This window comes from Cetorhinus maximus, chromosome 5 (assembly GCF_964194155.1).
Source record: "Cetorhinus maximus chromosome 5, sCetMax3.hap1.1, whole genome shotgun sequence".
NCBI classification, from domain to species: Eukaryota; Metazoa; Chordata; class Chondrichthyes; order Lamniformes; family Cetorhinidae; genus Cetorhinus; species Cetorhinus maximus.
The window spans coordinates 135875704-135890039 of NC_135883.1; positions in this window are offsets into that span (position 1 = coordinate 135875704).

A 14336-nucleotide genomic window follows, 5' to 3' on the forward strand; every position below is an offset into this window, starting at 1 on the left:
GATCCTGCTGTGTGGCAGTGGCATCCTCCTTGGTCTGTGAATCTGGATCTGTGGAGGTCACAGGAAGATAGGATTCAGATGGGCCGTTCACTCCCTGAGTCACCTGGGTGGATGGTCCCGGAGCGTGCACCTGCTGATCCTGCTCCTCCTCCCTATGGGTGCCTGAGGGCCCCTGGCTGACTCCGTGAGCAGCACCCCTGTTGTGTACACACTGCTGCAGGCCAACTATGACATCAGCGATGGAGTTAAGCCCGCGCAGAAGTGCAGGAGTGATGTCCTGGACCAAGGTCTTCATAGCGGCCGCCATCCTGCCAGTGTTGACCTCGGTGTGTTGCAATGCAAGCACTATCACCTCAGCCTGAAGACAGATGAACTCCTCCATCGTGCTTTGGAATCTAATGAGTGCAGCGGACATCCCTTCCTGTTGTTCCCTCGCTTGCCTTTGCAGCCCCAGCAACTGTGACATGACTGAGTCCAGAGGCTCGTTATCTGACTAGGATCAGCAACATTCTGGCCTCCAGCAGTCCTCCAGGTGCCGGGGACCTGGGAAGTCCGTGCCTCTGCCTGCTATGGATCAGAATGTGCGATGTGCTCACCAGTTGTAATCCCAAGGTTACTCTAAAGCTAGATCCCACCGAGGTAGGCGTCTCTGCGCTGGTGGAGGGTGTGGGTGAGTGCTGTGATGGGACTTCAGGGAGGGTGCCTTCAGATTCCTCTTCAGAGGTTTCTTTGGAGCTTGCTTGGAGGCCCTGGGTCATGGACTGTGTGGACTGTTTGGCAGATGTGCCTGCGAAAGCAAGGGGAGATCATTAGTACAGCAGGAGCCCGTGAAAGAGCACACATCACTCACGGTATGGTTGTCTGATGGATGTTGCACTGCTGGATCCTCACTTGGTAGAGCACTGCCGACCTCACCGTCAGCACAGGACCTGTCTACATTGTCACTGGTCAGCTGGATGGCTCTATTTTCAAATTCTGTCAGAACTTTGATTTCCGGCATCCTTCCACCTGTCTGCGACCTTTCCCTCCTGTTGTGAGCCAGTTTGTCCTGCATGGATAGAGATGGGGGGAGTGTATAAGGACGCCTGCCGGTCCAGATGATAAGTATGCCTGGCCTGCGTGGGCGGTGAGTGGTCCCATGGACAGGATGAGGACAATGATGGTGTGTGTGAAAGAATGAATGGTGATGTCCCTTGCACTGGCAGTGAGTGAGGGCCTTGTGGGCGTGTGATGGTTTTGTGACTGTGTGAGTTGGGAGTGATGAAATGAGTGACTTACCCTGATGGAACGGAGGAGATCATTCATCCTTTTGCAGCACTGGGTGGTTGTCCTCCTCTGCAGGGTGTTCACGCTGACCACCACTGCCATTGCCTCCCAAGCCAGGTTGGTGACATTGCTACCCATCCTGCGGCCAGAGCGGGGTTAGGGCACTTCCCACCGGGCCTTCACAGCATCCGACAGTTGCTTGAGGGACCTGTTGTTGAAGCGGGGGGGCTGCAGTCTTTTTGCCTTTGCTGGCCTTGTCTCCCGGACAGCAGTGGTGAGCTGGTGCAATGAGTGCTATGCTGGTGGCTGCCTTTTAAAGATGGCGGCCAGCGTGATGCAACAGCGGGGTAATGGTGAGCGGGCGAATGAGAACCATGGAAATGGTGTGTTTCCCAGGAATGCATAAATGATGAGGGGGGCTCAGGAAGGTACGACTTGAAAACCTGCCATTTTCGTCGGCGGGTAGGACTCGATTTTACCCACCCGCTACCGCACTTAGCGCAATTCTGGGAAAATTCTGCCCAGGGTGTATTATCTGCTCACCAGCAGGATCAGTTTCTAGTCCCATTGATCATCCTAAAATTGAGGGAATGTAAGCCATTACAATTTATGTACTCTATCAGATCAATTGTCAGCACTTCTCTCAGCGTGTGCCTGCTGTCAACTGCATTCAATACTCTTCAGTCCGGTAGCAATGGAGAGTGGGAAGAATTTCCTCAACCCCAATTATGTTTGGCTGCACAAGGCCCAATGGAGATGGCTTTTCTGAAGCACCGGGTTTCTACTTCAAATCTTACTACGCATGGGTCAGGGAGGGCAGGTCTTCCATCTCCTCCATACGTGACCCTTTGAAATCAGAGGAAGTGGAGCTGAGGGGATGGAATTCCCTTGCTCCCTATGTCAAAGTGACCTAAATGCAAGGAATGAAACCATTATATAACTCGGCTGAATGGTGCTCAACCAATGCTAATCAACAGTAAAAGTGATCACATATGTTCACCTCTGCCTGAGGATGTGTGCCTGAACTGCCTAGCATCCTGAATAGGCCTTGAAGCTTTTCCAAATAAGTCAGATAGGAGGATTTTCATTGAGAATTTCATTGGGGCCAATAATGGTCCTGATGTTGATCACCAATTATTTAACATTAAATAAATAGACTGCCACAAAAGTTTATGGAAACCGAAGTACCAACAAGAAAAATATTATTAATGGTCAATACATTGTTAAAATAGACTTACTCTTCTGTGCTCCTTCCTTGACCTCCACAATAATACTGTTGCTTTGCAACCCTGGCTTCCCATTCCGTGGGTTACTTTGGATGTCCTATGCACCAGAACAGCAGGAATTGACTTGCAAGACCGCCACATCATCCAATTGATGTTCAAGTGAAACATCCACCTGTTTGAAGCTGGCACTTTCACCTATGTTAGTCCCATCCAATGGAAAGTGTGTCAGCACATAAAACGGCATAGCTCCGACAGAACAGACTTCTGCCCATTTGCGGTACTGACCTTCTAATTGGACTGCAACCACAGACAAGCATCATTGGGAAGTCCATGCTGTGGAGTCCTTTGTATGGTAAACAGTTTCCTAAAGAGAGGCTTCTAATCACTACGCTGATGTTGTTGTGAAACGTCATAAGAAATCAAAAAGCATCTGGTACTGAAATTTGATTGTCAAAAACTGGACATCTAGTTTCTGAAATATTGCAACTGTAGGTATATCCCAATCACTATCCAGAATTTTAAGCTTGATGTGTTTCAGCTGCAGTACAGTTGTATCATTCATAAAAGTGTTCTGCTAAGTGCTGTGATTATCCTGTCACCATGTGAGAAAAAGTAGTATGCTATTGTTGCAACCCTAATTTATTTTGACCAGGAACCATTAAAATTCCATTGTGTAGTTTTCAAGCAAATAGGGCTTTCATCTTCTTGGTGATTTCAATGGATCTGTCGACCTTTTTAAGTTAGGCAGCTACAAGATGTGGCAGATGTTATATGACCAGGACTAAATCAATCCTGTGTCAATCTGTGTCAAACATGCATTTTTATTTTATGCAGGGTTGCTTTCAAGCAACATATTTACTTAGAAAGAGGTAATTCGAGTGTATTTAAGATTTCGCCAGATCGGAGGACAGATAGATGATGAAGCCATTCAGAAAAAAAGTAATACTGAAACATCCTGGTTTATTTTTTAACAATTCCAGGGTTTTTGTCCCCACAATCTTAAGTTTAAAATTTGTATGGAGAAGAAAGCGTGAATATCAGTCCCAAATTTAAAAGGAAATCGGGTTGTCCTGTCATCCGATGATTGTGGTTTAATTAGAAGTTGTGTTCTGGGTTTACATTTTGCATGCCATTTACTGTCCCCTTTTACATCAACACTTTGTCCCTTGAAATCATGATCTCAACCTTGCCATTCTGTACAGCCACTGAACAACGTCCTGCATTTTATCACTGTAGCCAGCAGGTGGGCAATAAGTTGGTGAGCAACATTAATGGAGACATGGAAGTTGATTGCAGGTTGCAGGTTATTCAGGGTGCAATGCAATACACTGGGAGTGCCAGAGAAAGGAATAAAAGTAAACATATATCAAAGAAATGCTATTAAAGCTAGATTTTCCAGCCTCTAAATCCAATTGTGCCAGAGAAAAATTGCCATTTGAGGGCTGGAAAACCTTGTGACTGGGTTGTGACAGACCCTCCCTTTAATAGGTTACAACAGCAATAAAATGAATGTTGAATGCTTTAAGCATTCATCTACCAATATTGCCAGCAGTAATTCCTGGGATGAAAGGTTCATTGCACCAGCTCCAACAGTGTTGAAAAGATATGCTTATATTATTAATAATGGTTCTTAAAACTAAAAGTCCAGCTCCCTTGATGAGGAATGTTGTACAAAAAGTGTTGCAGTGTCATCTCATTACAGTGGCACCATTTCAGAATGTTGCATTGAAAGTTGATATTACAAAAAGCACATCTATGGTCAGAATCAGAAAAAAGTTCCCGATCAAGACAGTGAAGATAAATGAAGTGAGATTTTGGTCTTTCTCTGCTGTCCCACTTCCCAGCAGGAGCAGGGCAGTAGTGAGACCAGAATCCCTATGAAATTACTTATACCTGTTTTCCTGGAAGAAGCCCGCCCACTGCCATTTTTGAGAAGGTCTTGAAACGTGGCCAGCGCTCCCACCAGAAACAAATGGGAGGCCCATCAGCCTAGGCAAATCAGGACCCTGGGACATAGATTGGCCCCTCGTGTCATTTTGGACTGCAAACATTGAGCTGCCTGCACTGTGCAAGACTCGCCCAATGACTTTAAGCTGAAAGTGGTCATAAGACCATAAGATGTAGAAGCAGAAGTAGGCCATTCAACCTTTCGAATCTGCTCTGCCATTCAATGAGATCATGGCTGATCTGATAATCCTCAATTCTACTTTCCTACCTTTTCCCCATAACCCTTGATTCCCTTACTAATTTAAAATCTGTCTATCTCAGCCTTTAAGATACTTAACGACCCAGCCTTAATAGCCCTCTGTAGTAAAGAAATCCATAGATTCACTACGCTCCGAGAGAAGAAATTCCTCCTCATCTCCATCTTAAATGGACGCCCCCTTACTCTGAGATTATGCCCTTTGGTCCTATACTCTCCCACAATGGGAAACAACCTCTCAGCATCTACCTTGTCAAGCCCCCTAAGAATCTTATATGTTTTAATAAGGTCACCTCTCATTCTTCTAAACTCCAATGAGTACAAGCCCAACAAATAAAAAAAACCCTACTCAATCTCGCCTCATAAGAAAATCCCTCCATAACCCAGATCAACCCAGTAAACCTTCTCTGGACTGCCTCCAATGCCAGTATATCTTTCCTTAAATAAGGGAACAAAACTGCTCACAGTTTTCTAGCTGTGATCTAACTAGTGCCTTGCAAAGTTTTAGCAAGACTTCCTTATTTTTAAAATCCATTCCCTTTGAAATAAAGGCCAACATTCCACTTGCCTTCCCTATTACCTGTTGAACTCGTATGCTAGCGTTTTGTGATTTATGCACGAGGACTCCCATATCCCTCTGTGCTGCAGCTTTCTGCAGTCTTTTTCCATTTAAATAATATTTGCTCCTCTATTCGTCCTGCTACAGTGCATAACCTCACACTTCCCCACATTATATTCCATCTGCCAAGTTTTTGCCCACTCACTTAACCTGTCTATATCCCTCTGTAGACTCCTTGTGTCTGAACTGCAGGGATCTCTCTGCAGACTCTTTGTGTCATCCTCACCACTTGCCTTCCCACCTATTTTTGTGTCATCCACAAACTTGGCTACAGTACATTCACTTCCTTCATCTAAGTCATTAACATACATTGTAAATAATTGTGATCTCAGCATTGATCCCTGTGGCACTTCACTAGTTACAGGTTGCCATCCTGAAAATGCTCCCTTATCCTAACACTCTGTCTTCTATTAGTTAGCCAATCCTCTATCCATGCTAATATACTACCCCCAACACCATGGACTCTTATCTTATTAAGTAGCCTTATGTGCGGTACCTTATCGAACGCCTTTTGGAAATCCAAATATATTACATCTACTGGTACCCCTTTATCTATCCTGCTTTTTACCTCCTCAAAGAATTCTAATAAATTTGTCAGGCATGGTTTCCCCTTCAAGAAGCCATGCTGACTCTGATTGATTATATTATGCATTTCTAAATGTTCTGCTATTACATTCTTTATAATAGACTCTAACATTTTCACAATGACAGATGTAAAACTAACTGGCCTATAGTTACCTGTTTTTAGTCTCCCTCCCTTTTTGAATAAGGGTGTTACATTAGCAGTTTTCCAATCCTCTTGGACTTTTCCAGAATCTAAGGATCCTTAGAAGATTACTGCCAGTGCATCCACTATTTGGGTAGCTACTTCCTTTAATATCCTAGGATGCAACCCACCAGGTCCAGGGGATTTATCAGCCTATAGCCCCATTAGTTCCCCTAGTATTTTTCCTCTACTGATAGTTATTGTATTTATTTCCTCCCCCATCTTTTGCTCCTTGATTATTTAGTATTTTTGGAATGCTGTTAGTGTCTTCTACCATGAAGACTGATGCAAAGTATTTATTCAACCCCTCTGCCATTTCCTGGTTCCCTATTATTATTTCCCCAGCCTGATTCTCTAATGGGCTTATGTTCACTTTGGCCTCTCTCTCTTTCTTTTATATACTTAAAGAAGCTCTTACTGTATGTTTTTACTTGCTAGTTTGCGCTCAAAGCTTATTTTCTCCCTCTTAATTATTTTTGGTCATCCTTTGTTGGTTTTTAAAACTTTCCCAATCCTCTGGCTTACCACTAGTCTTTGCCACATTATATGTTTTTTCTTTCAATTTGATACTATCCTTAACTTCCTTGGTTAAGCATTGTTGGTTTATCCCCTTCCTAGACTCCTTCTTCCTCACTGGGATATATCTTTGTTGTGAGTCATGAATTATTTTCTTAAATGTCTGCCCTTGTTCATCTGCCGTCTTTTCTGCTAAACTCCTTTCCCAGTCCACTCCAGCCAACTCTGCCCTCATTCCTTTGTAATTACCCTTTTTTAAGTTTAGCACAGTTGTTTCCGACCCAAGTTTCTCACTCCCAAGCTGAATGCTAAATTCTACCATGTTATGGCCCCTGTTTCCTCGGGGATCTTTTATCTGGGATCACTTATTAAACCTGCCTCATTACACATTACCCGGTCCAAAACAGCCGGATCCCTGGTTTGATCCACAACATATTGTTCTGGGAAACTGTCCCAAATACACTCTAAGCAGAGACCCATAGAAGGCTCACTGTAAGCTGTTCAGAAATTTGAAAAACAAAATTGTGGAGGATATTTTGAAAGCAGAGTGAGCATAATTGCTCTTCCTACAGCAGGTGAAAATTCATTCTGAACACAATCTTTCTTCTACCTTGCCCCTTTCACTCTTCCGTGAACCTTGTCCTCTGCATCTTAATTGCCCTAGCGAAGGTGATGGTGAGTCACCTTTTTGGACTCTTGCAGTCCATAACGTGAAGTGTCATATCTTTACAGACAAATTCACTCGTGTGGACAACATGGCCCTCGGTAACAGAGAACTAGTTGAATCCAGTTTTGCCTTATGTACATAAATATACGAATGGCCACAAGGAGACACTATTACAGAAAGATAGACTTTTAGGATTGAGGTTTTAACCAGCAACAGGGAGGGAGCAGCGATGTAGTTCCAAAATGTATTACTTGGAGTGGAACTTGCAGCTGGTGGTGTTCCCAAATGTCTGCTGCCCTTGGTCGGTGCCATGGATTGAAGAATTTTCTGTCTCCCCTCCCTAGACGAGCCGTTTATCAGTTGTTGCTTTGTTCTAGCAGCCTGCTCCTTTAATGCAAATGGAACCCATCCATTAAAATGGTCTGGGCCTATTGCTGGTGACATCAAGTATTTCTGGTGCTACACTCACTGCCTGCCCATTGGATGACACATTTGAAAAATGACACCATGTATATTGATCCATTATCCCAAGTATAAACAGGTCAATTATCACTGCAAGAAATGATTGAAAGTGTGTGGGGGAAGGGGGGCTAAACTATGATTGTTGAAAAGTTTTTTGATTATCTGTCGAATGTCATCCTCTTTTATCCCTATGGATCCTATGTAAATAGAGGATCTCACATGGATTTATGTTTACAAAGTATAATATTTCAAGATACAGTAGGCCTTCCACCTAGCTCACATCCATCACAGCACATCTTTCAAAGGCATCACATTTGAAACTGTTATACATTCAGGACATTGCAACCAGGAATGTCCTCCCAGCGGCGGTGTTCCAGCTAAGGTAGGTCTTCCCCTGTTGCTCTTCTTACACTGCCCAAAATCACTGCCCTTGAAACCGAGCCAGGGTTCATCACCCTTGCATAGCTGGATCCCAATGGGAGGGATCAACCAGCAATTGGGACCACATCATTGCTCAGCTACAAAATCCACATGGTTGAGCAGCAAGACCATTACTGCAGCACAAGAAGTGCAGAAGAATCAGGTAATTGACATCTTGATGGGCTCTCAGTGGAGACTGAATCCACACAGGATGGTAACTAAACTCTGGATGGAAAGGAGGTCTCCTTGTTTCTGGAGGGGTGGGAGTGGGGGTTGGGTGGAGGATTGATCTGAAGGTCATTGCTGCCACTTCTTGGGACCAACAGCCACCTCCTTCATGGCTGCCCCGAAAAGCAGCAGTAATACAAACGCATGGAGGGGAAATCTGTCTCTCACCACCCAGCCATCCTCCCCCATGTGTATCACATTCATATGGAGAAGGAAACTTCGTTGGTGACAGGGGAAATTGCAAATCATGCACTGAGATGACAGAAGCCCTTTTAGGCCACATTTTCTTTCATCTCCCCATCATCATACCTGATTTCATTGCAATGGAGAATCCCAGGACACACAACAAAGTGTCAAAAACCAGAGAACAAAAATTGGTAATTGAATGAAATATGTATTTATCTGTTGCCATTGATCAAACATTTGATTGACTAATCATGAGCAATCCAAAAGCAGCGTGATTCAGGCAGTAAGTATCACTGAGGAATGAGTAAGCAAAAGAAACTGGACAATCGCAAGTCACAAAATAATTATTGATCAGGAAGGTATTTGGCCATTCAAAATTCATTCATACAGAAACATTCTTCCCAATGATGCATCCAACTCTTCCTTAAATAATTCCAGGGTTTTTGCCTCCAATACTTTACCTGGAAGTTTATTCTATATGTTGATCATACTTTCATATTAATATAATTTCATACTATCAGCCCTAAAATTACTTCTTAATACTCTGTCCCCTGGTTCTCTTCCTACAATTTAACTTAAAAGTAATATTCTGGGTTCCCATTTTCTACATCAATAATCATACATAACTCTATTATTTCACCTCTTTGATGCTTCTGCAAAGGGAGAAATGTTTTCTCAAAACTCACCTATCTTTCACTATTGCACTGAACTTTCAACCTAGATTGTGTATTGAGAATCTGGAGTGTGGATTAAACTCACAACCTTCTGATTCAGTGGCATAACTGCTACCAACTATGCCAAAGTGATGACCATTATTACAAGTGAAATGGACTATTAAGTGAGATATGGAATTCCCTGGTGGCAATTCTTCTAATGTATGGAACGAAGTGCAAAATACACTCCCTGCTACACATTGTAGGAGGTAGGAAATTCCTACCTGTGTTTGGCTTTCCAGCTGAGTTCTGACTGGAATTCCTGGAATTTGAAAGTGTTTCACTATTGTTCTTGTGCAATCTGATGTAAATGGTCAAACAGTTTTATTTAATAATTACACTGTTATAAATCCTTGTCATTGTGATCCTAACTTTAGAATTAAACATAATTAGAAAAGTAAAGCTTGGCAGAAGCTGAAGACAAGCTGTTTTAACTTTATTGTGTGAGTAGGCACAACTTAGTTCTAATAACCCTTCATTATCATGGCAGTTTCTATAATTCAATCAATCTCCCTTGATCAGAGAGTGATACAGCACAAAAGGAGGCCATGGTCCCATCGTGCCCGAGCCAGTTTGTTGAAAGAGCTATCCAATTAGTACAGCACCACTCCCCTTCCCTTTCGCCAAAGCCCTGCAATTGTTTCCCTTTCTGGTATTTATTCAATTCCTTATTCTTGAATCTGCTTTGACCACCCTTTCAAGCAGTACATTCCAGATCACAACATTTCACTATGTAAAAAGAAAATCCTCATGTCACCTCTGGCTCTTTTACCTTTGCCTTAAATTTGTGTTCTATGGTTACGAATCCTTCTGCCACTGAAAACAATTTTTCCTTATTTACTATAACAAAATCCTTCAAGATTTTGAACGCTTCTATCAGATATTCTCTTAGCTTTCTCTAATGGGAGCAATCCCAACTTCTCTAGTCTCTCCACATAACTTAAGTCCCAGGTCCTATCATTCTAGTAAATCTCTGCACCCTCTCTGAGGCCTTGACAGCCTTCCTAAAATATGGTGGACAGCATTAGGCAAAATATTCCAAACCAGCATTTTATAAAGGTTTGGCATAACTTCCTTGCTTTTGTACTCCATGGGCAAAATCTTCTGTTCGGCAAGCGGGGGCGGGGCCTGTTCGCCGACGTGTAAAATTACACGGGGTGACGTTAAGCATGCATCCCGATGTCACCGCGCATCATTTACATTGTCAGGTCGGCGGGCATGCAGCCGAATCGGCTGCGCACCCGCCGAACTGTCAAAGGCCTATTAAGGCCATTAAAAAAGTAATTAACATGATTAATGGACCTGCCCTTCCAACCTTAAGGTTGACGGGCAGGCCAGGAGCCCAGGCAGGCTTCTGAAAAAACATGAAATCTTATCCACGGGCAGGATGAGGTTTCATGAGGGTATTAAAAATTTTATAAAATGTTTAAATAAAAGAAATTGACATGCCCCAGCTCATGTGACAGTGGCACATGAAGGGACATATCAGTAATTTTTTTTCTAACCTTTATTCAATGTTTCAAACCTGAGCCAATCTCCCTGAGGCAGCGCTTTGCCTCAGGGAGATCGGTGCGCTCTTCCGCGTGGATGCACGAAAGAGTTCACTCCCGGCTCAGGGAATCCACCCTGCCCGCACAGGGAGCGCCCGCTCCTGCACAACCCCCCCAACGGGGGGAAGAGCCTGCCTTATGCTTCTATTTAAAAAGCCATACAACTTTTTAATAGCCTTCCCAACCTGTCCTGCTGCCTTCAAAGATTTGTGTGCACACATCCCCAGGTCACTCTCCATGCTATTGAAAACAGTACAATTTCATTTATATTGTCTGTCTTCATTCTTTCTGGTAAATGAATCATCACTTGGGGCAGAATTTTTATCTTGGTGGGTGGGCACGCGCTCAACCCACTCGATGTTAAATAATGCGCGTTGACGTCAGCCAAGTGTGCCGACGTCAACACGTACTCTCCCGATACTTCGCGAGGCGAGTGCACGATGGAGATGGAGGCGCGCCTGCAATTAATTAAGTGGCCAGCTAAGGCCCTTGAGACACCAATTGTCTTTGACTTTACTTAACCGTCGCACGGGCAGGCGGGCAGGCCACAACTTGCAAAACCTCGTCCACGGGCAGGATAAGAGGGGTTAGTGGCCTTGTCAAAGCAATTAGTGAGAAGTGCGAGATATCACTTGCTGCTGGTTGCTTCTGTGAACAGGACAGATTCATTTTGCTTCAGAGCTGCATTCAGAGAATTTAGTGGCTTCATTTCAGGACTCAGTGTTGCTTTCCAGACCCCCAGAGGATTCACACCGCGTGGGGACTTTCAGGTATCAGACAGCCTTCCCTTACCCTGGTAATGGGAATTGTGGTCTCCGCTGGAGGCACCTCCTCTGAGGAGGAAGAGAGGGCCAGAAGGGGGAGGAGGCCAGGTGTCCCCTATTCAGCTTCCAGGGGACCTGTGGGAGGAGAGGCGCAGGCACAAGGGGCGCAGGGCCAACAGGAAGTGCAAGACAGAATGGGCCGCAAAAAACACCACTATCCTGCTGCCAGGGTTTACATGTGGCGATGCAGCTGCCTCATTACATCTGAGGATGCAGTGACCTCCATTTGTCAGAGGATCGGCCCTGAGATCAGCTCTGACTGTGTGGGTGGACACCCCATGCCAGTGGCTCTGAATATCAATGACCCTCAACTTCTCTGCCTCCAGCTCTTTCCAGAGGTCAGTTTGGGATCTTTGTGGAGTTTCCCAATCAGCTGTTCATAGTTGCGTCAAACTGGTGACAGATGCTCTGTTCAGGCGTGCATTGACTTTCATTCATTATGAAGGCCAGCCAGGCAGAGTGAGCCAGAGGCTTCGCAGTGATTGCTGGGTTCCCCCGCATCCAGGGTGTAATCGACTGCACACATCAAGGCGCTAGCGGGTAAGCCGGGAGCCTTCGTCAACAGGAAGGGATTCCGCTCCATGAACGTGCAGATAGTGTGTAATCACAGGATGCTGATTCTGCAAGTCTGTGCAAGGTACCTGGCAGCTCCCACGACACCTACATCTTCAGGCACTCCCAGGTGCCGGGGCTCTTCAGTGCTCCAGCCCGACAGGATGGATTGCTGCTTGGTGACAAGGGCTATCCTCTCAGAAGGTGATGCACTCTGCCACCCAAGAACAGAGGCCGAGCAGCAGTACAACAGGAGCCATGTCTCCACAAGAGTGGTGGTAGAGAGAACTATAGGTCTCAAGATGCACTTCTGATGCCTGGACTGTTCAGGGGGCGCACTCCAATTTCCCTCAGATCGTGCGTCACTGATAGTGGTTGCATGCTGCGCTCTCCACAATCTGGCACTGGTAATGGGGGGCGCAGTAGTGGAGGACGAAGATCTTGATGCAGCTGCACAGGCAACAGATGACGAGTCCAGTAGTGATTCCGAGGACGAGCACGGTGAGGAGAATGCTGAGGGGATAGACGCTGACCTGGGAGGCAGCGTCACCCAGGATGCTTTGATCCAATGCTCCTTCAGCTAGACTACCAAATAAGCACCACCACCACATGCCAGGGTTGCAAGCTCCATACTCGATCCCTGACAGGACCAGTTCCTTGATCAACAACATACACAATGTGCCTTTGCAGTAAAGTTTCAGGAGACACATGTGCATCATAACATCATGGCCTACCCTGCATCTACAGACTAAATGAAGTATACAGAGGCCAGTTGCACAAAATGACATATCATTTGCTTGTGAATGTGAAACATTGCAGAAATTAACATTAACCAGTGTTTTCCATCACACCATTAAAAAAAAAGAAAAATAGGGGAATAAAATATCACCCGTGATAAGGACGTGTTGTGCTTATGGTGCTTTAAGTTTTCGCTTGCGGGTGCTACAGCTAGGTGCTCTCCCCTCGCTGGCATTGGCATTGGAGACAGCCTGCGCACTCTGCAGTCTTGTTGGCCTTGATGATCATGGCAGTCATCCTCTGGCCCATGGAGCCTATGCTGACCCTGCCTGGGAGGGAGCGGCGAGTGGCACGGCTGGCATCTCCCCAGTCGCTGCAGCCTCATCAGATACCATGGTCACTGGCAGAGGGGCAGAGGAGCTGCTGCCATCACCCGGACAGCCTTGGGAGGAGCCCACAGAGACAACAGGCAGCTCGTGCACCAACATCAGGTCACATTGGACTTCCCTGCTCACCATTGATGAATGGGGACCTAGCTGGGATACTGGGTGCCCAATTCATCTCCCACACTGACACTGACCAGCTGAGGTCATTGCCAGTGTGAGGGCTTGCAAGTCCGAGCAGATCCCAAGGAACCCATGATTGAATCCCTGGATCAGCCTCTCCATGAGAGTCACCACTCTCTCATTGGAGGAGGCATTGTGCTTGGCCATAGGGTTAACGTAGGGACTCCTCCACAACAGACACCATGGCACACATTCCCTCGTGTATTTCTGCCAGATCCTCCCGCACACCCTGCTGGACATCCAGCATTTGCTGCTTCATGGATGACTCCAGAGGCCCATCATCAGCCATCAACTGAGCATTGTCCTGGTCCCCAGCAGTACTCCGACTGCCGGCGCACTGGGCACTCTCTGCCTCTGCCTGCATCTCAAGCGAGTGTGAAGTGCCTTCACCAACGTGCAGCGATAGACTGCACAGCGATGTTATGCCTATCGAGGTGCTGGTATCTGCGCTGATGCCTGCTTGACAGACAGGGTGTGACGCAGGTGTGTGGTGAGCATGGTGGTCCTCAGGCATCAGAAGTGGGCATTCAGGCTTCTCATAGCGACTGCCTGCTAGTGAGCCTAAAAGGGAGAAGAAGGACATGTCATTAGTTTAAGTCATGACACTGTCACTGTGCATGCCTGGCACCCAGGTGAGACAGAGTTATGCATCATGGTGCCCTCCTCTTTTCATTATCAATGGGGACTCCAGGTTCGAAGCTCACATCAATATAGAGACTGCACTGGAATGGTTACAATAACCGACATTCTCACCTCAGTGCACTGCACTCTTACCTTCATCTGCACCCCAACCCCACCGCAGCTGCTTGATCGAGGTGCATGGGCCTCTCCAGC